We start from the raw sequence: 10,295 nt of genomic DNA, 5'->3' as shown, positions 1-10,295 counted from the left end.
TAAAAAGATTAATTTTATTTCAGTGATAGAAATTCTGGCTATCTCTTTATAAGTATATCCTTTTATAATTAAATGGAAGAGTTTTGGGGCACCTAGAGAAGCTCATAATATGCTTAGGGCACTTTATACAGTGAACCCTTGCCATAAGTGTGCAATGTGGTCTCTTCACTATTCTCCATCACAACCTTTGGCTTTCAGATGACTTTAGTTTCACCATTCCTTTATTTTGTCCTGGCATGTATTGAAAGAGAAGTTAAAAAAAAAAAGACATAGCGCTGAAAGAGAGAGAGAGAGATAAAGAATGGTAAGAAAAGACAGAAGGGATGGAAAAAGGAAGAAGGAAAGGGAGGGGGAAAGGAGAGGGAGGAAAGCAGGGTGGGAGGAATAAAAAAAAGGGAGGGAAGGAAGGAGAGAGGAAAGGAGGGAACAAAGGAGGGAAGGGTAAAGAGGGAAGAAGAGAGAAAGGGTCGTAGATCACATTTCCTTGCTTACTCATGGACAGGACTTGTATTAGTCCTTTTCACACTGCTATAAAGAACTGAGTAATTTATTAAAAAATAAAGGTAGGTTTAATTGACTCACAGTTCTGTAGGGTTGGGGAGGCCTGAGGAAACTTACAATCATGGCAGAAGGCAAAGAGGAAGCAGGCACGTCTTACATGGCAGCAGGAGAGAGAGAGAAGAGGGAAGCACCATTTTTAAACCATCAGATTTCATGAGAACTCACTCACTGTCACAAGAACAGCATGGGAGAAACCGCCTCCATGATCTAATCACCTCCCACCAGATCCCTCCCTTGACATGTGGGGATTACAATTGGAGATGAGATTTGGGTGGAGACACAGAGCCAAACCACATCAGGACTCCAGCAATTCTTTCTCTCACCTGCTGTATCTCTTATTCCCCTCTACTGCATCTATACCAACTAAAAGAAAAACACTTTTTGCACACACAAGAGCTGTCATCTTTTGTGTTTGCCCAGCTTTTCAGGGAAACCCTATGAAAGGGGTGCCTACACAGTCCCCACATCCTACCACCCTTCTTTCCCTCACTGCCACTCAAACCTGACTTCTGTCAATAGGGTCATAATGCCTTCTGCATGACCTCACTCAACCCTGCCTCTGCCCATTGATCTGACCCCTAATTATGTGGTCACTGGAGCTGCTCTCAGCTGTGTTGCCCAAAGGGACATACAGCACACAGCCTGTGGAGGGTGGAGGAACCAACTGCAAGGTGGGTTTCCAGTAGGGCCAACTGGGGTTAGAGAAGGGGTGGGAGGCAATAAAGAGGATTGCTTTCAGGGTGTAAGTGTAGGAGACAGGAATGTAGACAACAGATTTCAGCCCCCACTTTACTTTCTAGTGGTATTATTATTAATATTATTATTATGATTATCAGTATTATTATCACCATCATTATTTGCTGTGGTTTGAGTGTTTGTGTCTCTTCCCCAAAATTCATGCTGAAATCTAATCCCCAATGCAATAGTATTAAGAAGTGGAACCTTTGGGAAGTGATTAGGTCATGAAGGCAGAGCCCTCACAAATAGTTAAGACCCTTATAAAAGAGGTCCTAGAGAGCTCCCTTGCCTTTTCTACCTTGTGAGTGTCCAGTTAGAAGCCACCTTCTGTAAGGAATGGGCTCTCACCAGACACCGAATCTGCCAGGGTCTTGATCTGGGACTTCCCAGCCTCTGTGAGTGATGCGTTTCTATTGTTTATAAATGACTCATTCTAAGGTATTTTGTTATAGCATCACAAATGGATTAGGACATATTCATCATCATCATCATTACTATCAGAAAAATACTATTGTTGAGGCCAAGGGAGCAAAACCCTCACAGGCTCTGTGTTAAATTGTGTGACTTATTTAAAATATTTTACCAGAAATATTACTTTTATTCTGGGTCAGGATCACTAAACAAAAATAGATATCTATATAGTAAAAGATTCAAATACTGACTGAAAGTTTCAAAGTGGAAACATTTAATCTCTACGTTTGCCCTGGACCAAGGGAAAATGTCAGAAACATACTTACTTCATTTACTGAGAGTTTCATGGAGTTGTCTAAGGACAGAGGTAAATAAGGAGCAAGAATGAAGACTTGATCTCAGGCTGAGTAAGGGGCTGGAGGAGGCCACTTTTGCACAGAGACACTGAAGATAGGCAGATTAGAGCATCCTCACCAGACCCCCTCCCAACCCAGGGGGTGATACATGGGCTAAAATATTAAAGAAATTGTTCACTGATACCCTCACTTTGTTCCAAAAATAATTTGACGTTATCCTTGCGTGATGAGGATTTTCTAATAGATGGATGAATTTGTACACTCCCCAAGAGTGGGTAAGCAGGAAAACCCTCTCAGCATCTCCTCCCAGAAGAATGTTTACCTGTGACAATGCTGTTTCTTTTAGGATGCAATTGTGGATGGTATGTAATTAGAAGTAAAAGTGTGTTTAACCTTAGTGTAAAATCAGAAATGCATACTTATTGAGTTGCTGACATGACTTCCCAGTGGAAGAAGGTGTTACTGTTTCTGAAGTCTTTTCCTACCATAATCTTTGGGCTGAAAGAGAAAACTGGGACTAGCTAGAAAGATAAGCCAGTGCCAACAATGATCTCTGTGTCCTAGGAGAACCCTGTGATTGGTTAACGTGTTGTTGTCAATTTCTAGGGTGGTGATGGGGAGGACATTGGAGAGACAGTGATCAACTCCAAGGCTTTAACTAAGCCTGCAGCAGAGAAATTTGTGGTTACTAACAAAGGAGTTTCCTTAGGGACAGGGTAGCAATATACCCAGATTGTCTGGGGGCCGTCCAAGTTTATGTCTGTTGTTCCAGTGTAACCATCAATAACAGGCCCCTAAAAAATGTTTCTGTTTGGGTTATAAATTATTTGGTGAGCTTGCTTAGGGAGCACTGAACTTCACCCACTTGACCCACCGTGGCCCACCTGATGCAGACTTTCTCCCTTTGTTAGGGAAGTGCAATTCAGACAACCTTTTATGCGTGACCCTGTTCATTCTGTAAACCTCAAGCTCTTTTGCTGTCAAACACACAGAACTAGTTTATCTCACTAGAGATGTGTTCCTTTACTTAAAAAGTATTATCTTTCTTTTTTAGCAAGAAAGACTGTAAAATAAGCAAAAGTTTTGATTGTGGATCGTTCAAATCCCAGCTCAATCACTAGTTGTATAACCTGCATTGACTTGCTCAGAGGAAATGCCTATCTCATATAAAAGTTATGTCAACTAAGATACCACTTTCAAGATTCATGGTGCATGATAGGTGTTCAAGAATGTTCATTCTTACTGGAGTGACAGAGGAGTTTCTATATTATTTTATTAAATTATGTAATCTTAAGTTATGCTAACATTTAATAAGTGAAATTCAGTGTGTTCCTACAATTTTAGGCCTTATCTAAGAACATCTTTCTCCCACACCCAAAATGGCCAAAGTTTCCCTACCAGCCTCTAATTCCATGGGCGCTAAAAGGCAAAGTTGTCCTTATTAAGTTTTAAATTTTAGAGATGTTTTTGAGACATTCCAGGCCTTATGGAGGAAAGTAGTGTCTTGTGTGATTTCAGGTATACAGAAGTTGACTTAAAAGTTCCTCTTACAGGTTAGGTTCATTTGCATTTCTCTAATGACCAATGATGATGAGCTTTTTTTCATATGTTTGTTGGCTGCATAAATGTCTTTTTTTGAGAAATGTCTGTTCACATCCTTCGCCCACTGTTTGATGGGGTTGAAACTCTTGTGGTGATCCTAGTTAAAACACAACTCTGTGTGGATAGGTATTGGGTAGCAATTGACTCCTCCTAAGATTTTTTTTTTTTTTTCTGAGATGAAGAGTACAAAGTTGACACTATAGCCATCACCAAATAAACAGGAGACACTGGAGCTTTGAAAGGTTGAATTATTTGCACAAGATCACTCAGTTGAAGAATGGCAGAGCAAAAGCTTTGAAACCGGGGTTATCTGACTTTAGAGCTCTTTTATTCTTAGGTACAAAAAAAACAATTGTCTCTATTTTTGCAAAGACCACAGCTTACGTCAGAGCTTGGCTGATTTCTCTGATGTCTACATCTCAGCAACAATCTACCTTTTGGCTTCTCAACACATACTGATTATTAATGTAGGGTGACCACTGTTAGAGAGGTTGAAAGATATGCATTTCTGAGTTTCCTCCCTGCTTTCCTTCCTTCTTTTCTTCCTTCCTTTCTGCCTTAGTCCATCTGGGATGCTATTAAAAGTAATATAAACAAAGTGGCTTATAAAGAACAGAAGTTTACTTCTCACAGTTCTTGAGGCTGGAAGTCCAAGATCAAGACACCAGCATAGGTGTCTGGAGAGAGGTCGCTTCCTTCTCTGTATTGTCACGTGGTGAAAGGTACTAATGAGCTCCTTCAGGCCTCTTTTTATAAGGGCAGCAATCCCATCACAATGGCTTCAGCTCCATGACTTAATCACCTCCCCAAAGCCTGCACCTTGTAATATCATCACCACCTTGGGGGTTGGCATTTCAACAGATGAATGGGGAGACACAAATATTCGAACATTTAGACCACAGCACTTCCTTACCTCCTTCCTCCCTCCATCCATTTATTCATTCATGTATTGATTCTTTCGTTCAAGTTCCATTTGTTTAAACAAATACGTGAGTACCTCGTCTCTGCTAGGTACTGCTCAGGGGCTGAGGAAGTAAGGTAACAGACAGTGCCTGTTACTTTAGAAGCTCACAGTGTGGAGAAGGAGTGAGATGTAGAAACAATATAAAGCAACACAGATGTGGAGGGGAAAGAGACAAGGAGGAATTTCAGTGTTCTACCTTGTATATTTTCTGCTCTTTAATTCCTTTACCATAAGAATGCATTGCACTACATGGATTAAGAAATTCTTTGGCCCCTAATGTGTCACCTAGTTGTAATCTATGCAAAACATTGACATGGTAATAGCCTGCCTAGAATTATCTCTTTTAACCAGGTAGCAAAAAAAAAAAAAAAATCAAAAATTGAACTCAACAAAGGAAAAAAGGTAATTTCCATTTACAGCATTTCTTCTCCTTTTTTAGCTTCTAAAATGGGTGGTTTTCCAAAAAAAACATATGTTCTCATTTATAAGTGGGAGGTAGGCTATGAGTACAAAAAGGCATACAGAGTGATATGATGGATTTTAGAGACTCAGAAGGCGGCAGGGCTAGGGATACAAAACTACATATTAGGTACAATGTACTCTACTCAGGTGACAGGTGTACTAAAATCTCAGAATTCATCACTATATAATTCATCCATGTAACAAAAAACTATCCGTACCCCAAAACCTACCAAAATTTGAAAAGAAGAGAGAGAATTTAACCTCTCTTTAATGACTCATGAAGCACTTTCAGATCTGAAATAATGTAATGTCAGTGGTTTTAAATATTGGTTTATTTAGTCCGTAGATGTGTGGAAACAGGCAGTTGACAAAAGAACTCAAAATGCAATTTTAATCAAAATGCAATTTTAAAATAGCTGCCCTTACATGGTCTGGCATTAAAAATAAACTTTTTTATAGAATGGAAAAAACAAAAAATTTTAAAGGGTGGTTTTATTTGTATTTCCGAAAAGAAAGTTGATAGATGCAGGGACATGAAATGAATGAGGATAAATGAATAAATGGATGAATCCTCAAAATCACTATTTTATAACAATTTATTCTGGGGGAAAAAAAGGTACCAAACCTCAGAGCTATAAGCAGAAATGAAAATCCACCAGAAAATGCAAAATTACTGTGAAGCCCTTCTATTTGAACAGGAGGAGACTTGGATCTGTAATCATGAGTCCACAGATGGAACATTCTCAGCTTACACCCATGCCATAATTTGAACATTTGAATCAGGAATGCAAGCTTTTTCTCTCTAGTTGAATTGTTGTTGTTGTTATTCTTCTTCTTTTTAAATTTTGCAGTGATTTACTTTAAGTGGAGTCATTTGCTCTTGACAAGAAGCATCACTACTAAAGGATGCTTTATTTTATTTCTGAAAGACATTTGCAGGTAGCTCAGCAGATCTCTTTAGTCGTTTTTGCATCACGCCGTTCTGTGCTTAGCCACATACATGCAGAAATTGGCTAAAATGAAACAAAAGTGCAATAAAATGCTGCTTCTGGATTTAAGTATTAGTTACCCAAAATTATTTCAAAAATGATCCATTTACTCTATGTATGTTCATTTTTTAAAATTTCACCTTACTTTAGATACAGTAGGTACATGCGCAGATTTGTTATATGGGAATATTGTATTATGCTGTGGTTGTGAGTATGTATCTCATTACCCTGGTACTGAACATAGTACCAGATAGGTAATTTTTTAACCCAACTCCTCCCTCCACCCTCTAGTAGTTCACAGTGTCTATAATTCCCATATTTATGTCCATGTCTTCTCAATGCTTAGCTCTTATTTATAAGTGAGAACGTGCAATATTTGGTTTTCTATTCCTGTGTTAGTTTCGCAGCTGAATTCAAACTCATTCCCAGATCACTTGTCCTCCTCAATTGATGTACACTGAAGAAAGGGCCACCTTCAGGTTGTAAGGCCGTCGTATAATCCTGACCACTCATTTCCCATCATGAGACTGCTGTTCCTTCTCTTTCTCCTTCTTGGATGTCTGATACAAACAGCCTCAGGTAAGCTACAAGTCCACCTGGAGGATGATGAGGTGGATGCCCTTGGAGCTGACGTAGGCCAAATTGATTCATCAGCCAAGGATGCACTGAAATATGGAATAACTGAACAGCTGCATAGCTGAGAAAAAGCACAGCATGTACAATAAATTTCATTTTACAAATCAGGAGAGAGAAGCTTAAAGAAATTTAAAATTTTTTCCCAAGATTACCTTCATCTAGTTGTTGCAATAGATACCAGACATAACTAACAATTGTGATAGATAACATTAATAGTAGGCATCACAGCTTACTAACCATTTCCATGTGAACCAAAGCAACGGCAACGACAACATTAATACTAATAACAAATAATGCTGACCACTTTCTCTTTACCAGACATCACAGCAAAGATGTGTTGTGTTTTAACATGTTATCTCCCATGTACTTCTCATAACAATATTTCTGGGGCAGGTATTTTTAGCCCTGCCTTACATATGAGACTAAGAAATGGCATCACTTGTCCAAAGTCAAAAGGATTATATGTGGTGAAGCCTAGATTCAAGCTTAAAGTTGGTTTCATTCCCAAGATTATGCTCTTACCAAATACTCAACAATACTTGAAAATAGGTTTACTTATTAAATTATATACAAAAAGGAACAGTTTTAAATATGTGTATGTCCCATGCAACACTTGGGACAAGCTTATACTACAAGATTATTCATTGTTTATCTGATATTCAAATTTAACTAGAGGTCTCACATTTTCCTGGCAACCTTTTGCATATGTTAGCATGGGCCAGGTTATGATATGGCGAAAACAACGTTCAAATCTTGGTATCCTAAAAGAGCAAAGATTTAATTCCCACTTCTGTTACAAATGCATCATGGTCACAGGGCTGCACTGCCTACTGTAGTTGCTCAGCCCCCACTGGTAGAGCGGCCACCACCTTGACAACTGCTGGCCACTGCAAAGGAAAGAGCTCTGAGGTTCTGCCACTTGCAGGTAAGGGCTTCAACCCTGAAAGGACACATTTCTTCTGCTCAAAATTTATTACCCAAGCAAGTCTCATGGGCACTTCCTAACAAAAGATAGGGAGGCAATCCTACTTGGTATCAAGAAAATAGAGAGCCAGATCTATTTGGTGAACAGCCTAACAGCCTGATTGTGAAAGATAGATGATTGTTGATAGATGACATAGATAGATGATAGATAGACAGATGGTTAATAGAGTATAGATGATAGAGGTTAGATTACATAGATGATAGACAGATACATAGCTATAGATATGGATGTAGATACAGATATGAACGTATACCCGTATCTGTATATGTGTCTTCCTTATGAGACATTAGGAGCGTCTGTGACTCACATAGGAAAACCTGGTTGCCAATAAGTATAGTTGCGGTGGATGGAGCATGAATTAGAAACCAAGTTTCCTAATCCTAGTTAAGTATGCTTTCCATCACAATGCCATGCCTTTAAGAGACGTAAACTCTAATGGAAACACTTCATACTCACTGTTTTCTTATGGTTGTTGGTCATTCTCTCTCTGGCTCTCTAGACCTGCTCTCTTTAGGACTAAGGTCAACCTCCTGCCTGTCTTGTCATTCTCTTTCCAGCCTAGCTCACTGAGCGTAGGAAGGCAGGTGCCTACTCCATGCCTCGGCTTTGGCATTGAAAGGATCACAAACTATGAAAGAATTCACACTTCACAGAATACGGAAGGCGCACCGTATTCAGGAATCAGAATACTCAGGACATCACTCTAGTTATCTATTCATTAAATACTTATTGACTAATTCGTACTCAATACTTGTAAAGTTTTGCCCTGTCAAGAAGAAGCAAGGCACTTTAGAAAGCTTTTATGGAGAGCATGTGGAAGGAAGTGAATTTTATATTCCTATATATTCTGACACAGTCAGAAGAGACTACTACAGCAGTCAGTGAGCTTTTCCTGTAAAGGACCAGGTAGTGAATTCTTTGGACTTTGTGGACCATGTGATCTCTGTCATAATAACTCATCTCTGCCTGTGTATGATGAAAGCAGCCATAGATAATGTGTAAATAAATAAGCGTGGCTGTCGTCCTCTAGAACTTTATTTATGGACACTGAAATTTGAGTTTCATATAATTTTCATGTATCACCAAAAATTTGGTTTTGAATTTTTTAAAATAATTTAAAGATGTAAAAACTGTCCTAAGTTCACACGTCATACCAAAAGAAGCAGAGCTAGTTTTGCCTGTGGACTATCGTGTGCTAAAGAAGATTAATTCTAGTAAAGTTTTTTAAACAGGATTTTACTTTTTTGCTTCTTTCCCCCTTCTTCCCTTATAGGATATGAGAGAAAGGATAGATTCCATGGATGTGAACACATGGGTGGTGTCTGCAGGCACCAAAACACCCACGGCTGCTCTATCCTCCCTGCACAGTGCAAAAGCCGGTACAAACACTGCTGTAGGCTGTAGCTGCAACAGCTGGAGTGGCCTCAGGGTAGCCCAGGAGAACCACAGCCTCTGACTTCTGCTTAATAAAGGCATCACCACTCATGTGGACCCTCTTTCTGAGAACATGTTTAACTTTTAGGCCATTGGACCAGAGACGGGAGAATGTAGAATCTGGGTTTGGTCACGCCACTAACTCCCTGATTGATTTTTGGATAAGGCCTTTCTTTTCCTAGATTTCAGTTTCTTCACCTCTAACCACTGAAATGGGTATTCTCTAAGACACCTGTATGCTGTTTATATGTCTGTGACTCTATGGATTTTTGGATGAAGGCTGTGTGTGTGTGTGTGTGTGTGTGTGTGTGTGTGTTGGTTGGCTATAAGTTAAAAAGTCACAGAGGTTTTATTTTTGTTTTTGTTTTTAAGACAGGGTCTCACTTTGTCTCCCAGGCTGGAGTGCAATGGTGAAATCATGGCTCACTGCAACCTCAAACTACCGGGCTCAAGTAATTCGCCTACCTTAACCTCCCTAGGAGCTGGGACAACAGGCATGCTCCACCATGCCTGGCTAACTTAAAAAAAATTTTTTGTAGTGATCTCTCTGTGTTGCCAGACTGACCTCAAACGATTCTCCCATCCAAAGTGCTCAGATTACAAAAGTGAGCTACCACACTCAGCTCTCACAGAGATTTTGTTCTCACTTGTTTTTATCCTTGCCCCTTAACAGCTCTTGGGTATCAAGTGATGGATCCCAGTTGATTATTAAACAGCTAGGAAAATAAGTTGGCCTTCTACAGAAATATTTAACTTGGCACTTAGGCATTAACACATAGAATCAGAACTCAGACATTACTGAAATCAACTCATTGATTTACAGAAGATCAAGATTTAGAGAGACAGGGATTATTTTCTTCTCTCCAAAGGCATCTTTCCAAATATCAAGATTTCTTTAGAACCATTTTCTTAGAACCCAAGGAATTGTTTTCAGCATAGATAAGATCAAATTTTACAGTGGAAGACTGCTGATTAGACTGGAAAGTCCAATATTCAGCAGTAACTTAATGTCTCCCATTTTGAAACAGTCCAAAAACAATTTCTTAATCATCTTTTCTCTTAGCAGCTTCCTTTATTGTACCAAATTGAACTCTCATACACCATTGATGGGAATGCAAAATAGTATGGCTACTCTGGAAGACAGTTTGGCAGTTCCT

General features: G+C 39.3%; 1 long non-coding RNA gene across 1 annotated transcript; it reads left to right on the top strand.

The window, feature by feature from the left end:
* Nucleotides 1-1,149: 1,149 nt before the first annotated feature.
* On the top strand, nt 1,150-9,195 carry LOC129042266 (uncharacterized). Its single transcript, XR_008504091.2, has 3 exons — nt 1,150-1,232; nt 6,483-6,662; nt 8,978-9,195. It is a non-coding gene; the product is annotated as an uncharacterized LOC129042266 (long non-coding RNA).
* The last annotated feature ends 1,100 nt before the right edge of the window (nt 9,196-10,295 follow it).

The sequence above is a fragment of the Pongo pygmaeus genome, chromosome 7 (assembly GCF_028885625.2).
Source record: "Pongo pygmaeus isolate AG05252 chromosome 7, NHGRI_mPonPyg2-v2.0_pri, whole genome shotgun sequence".
Classification (NCBI taxonomy): domain Eukaryota; kingdom Metazoa; phylum Chordata; class Mammalia; order Primates; family Hominidae; genus Pongo; species Pongo pygmaeus.
The sequence above is the reverse complement of the archived record's forward strand: the minus strand, read 5'-3'. Positions and strand labels throughout refer to the sequence as shown.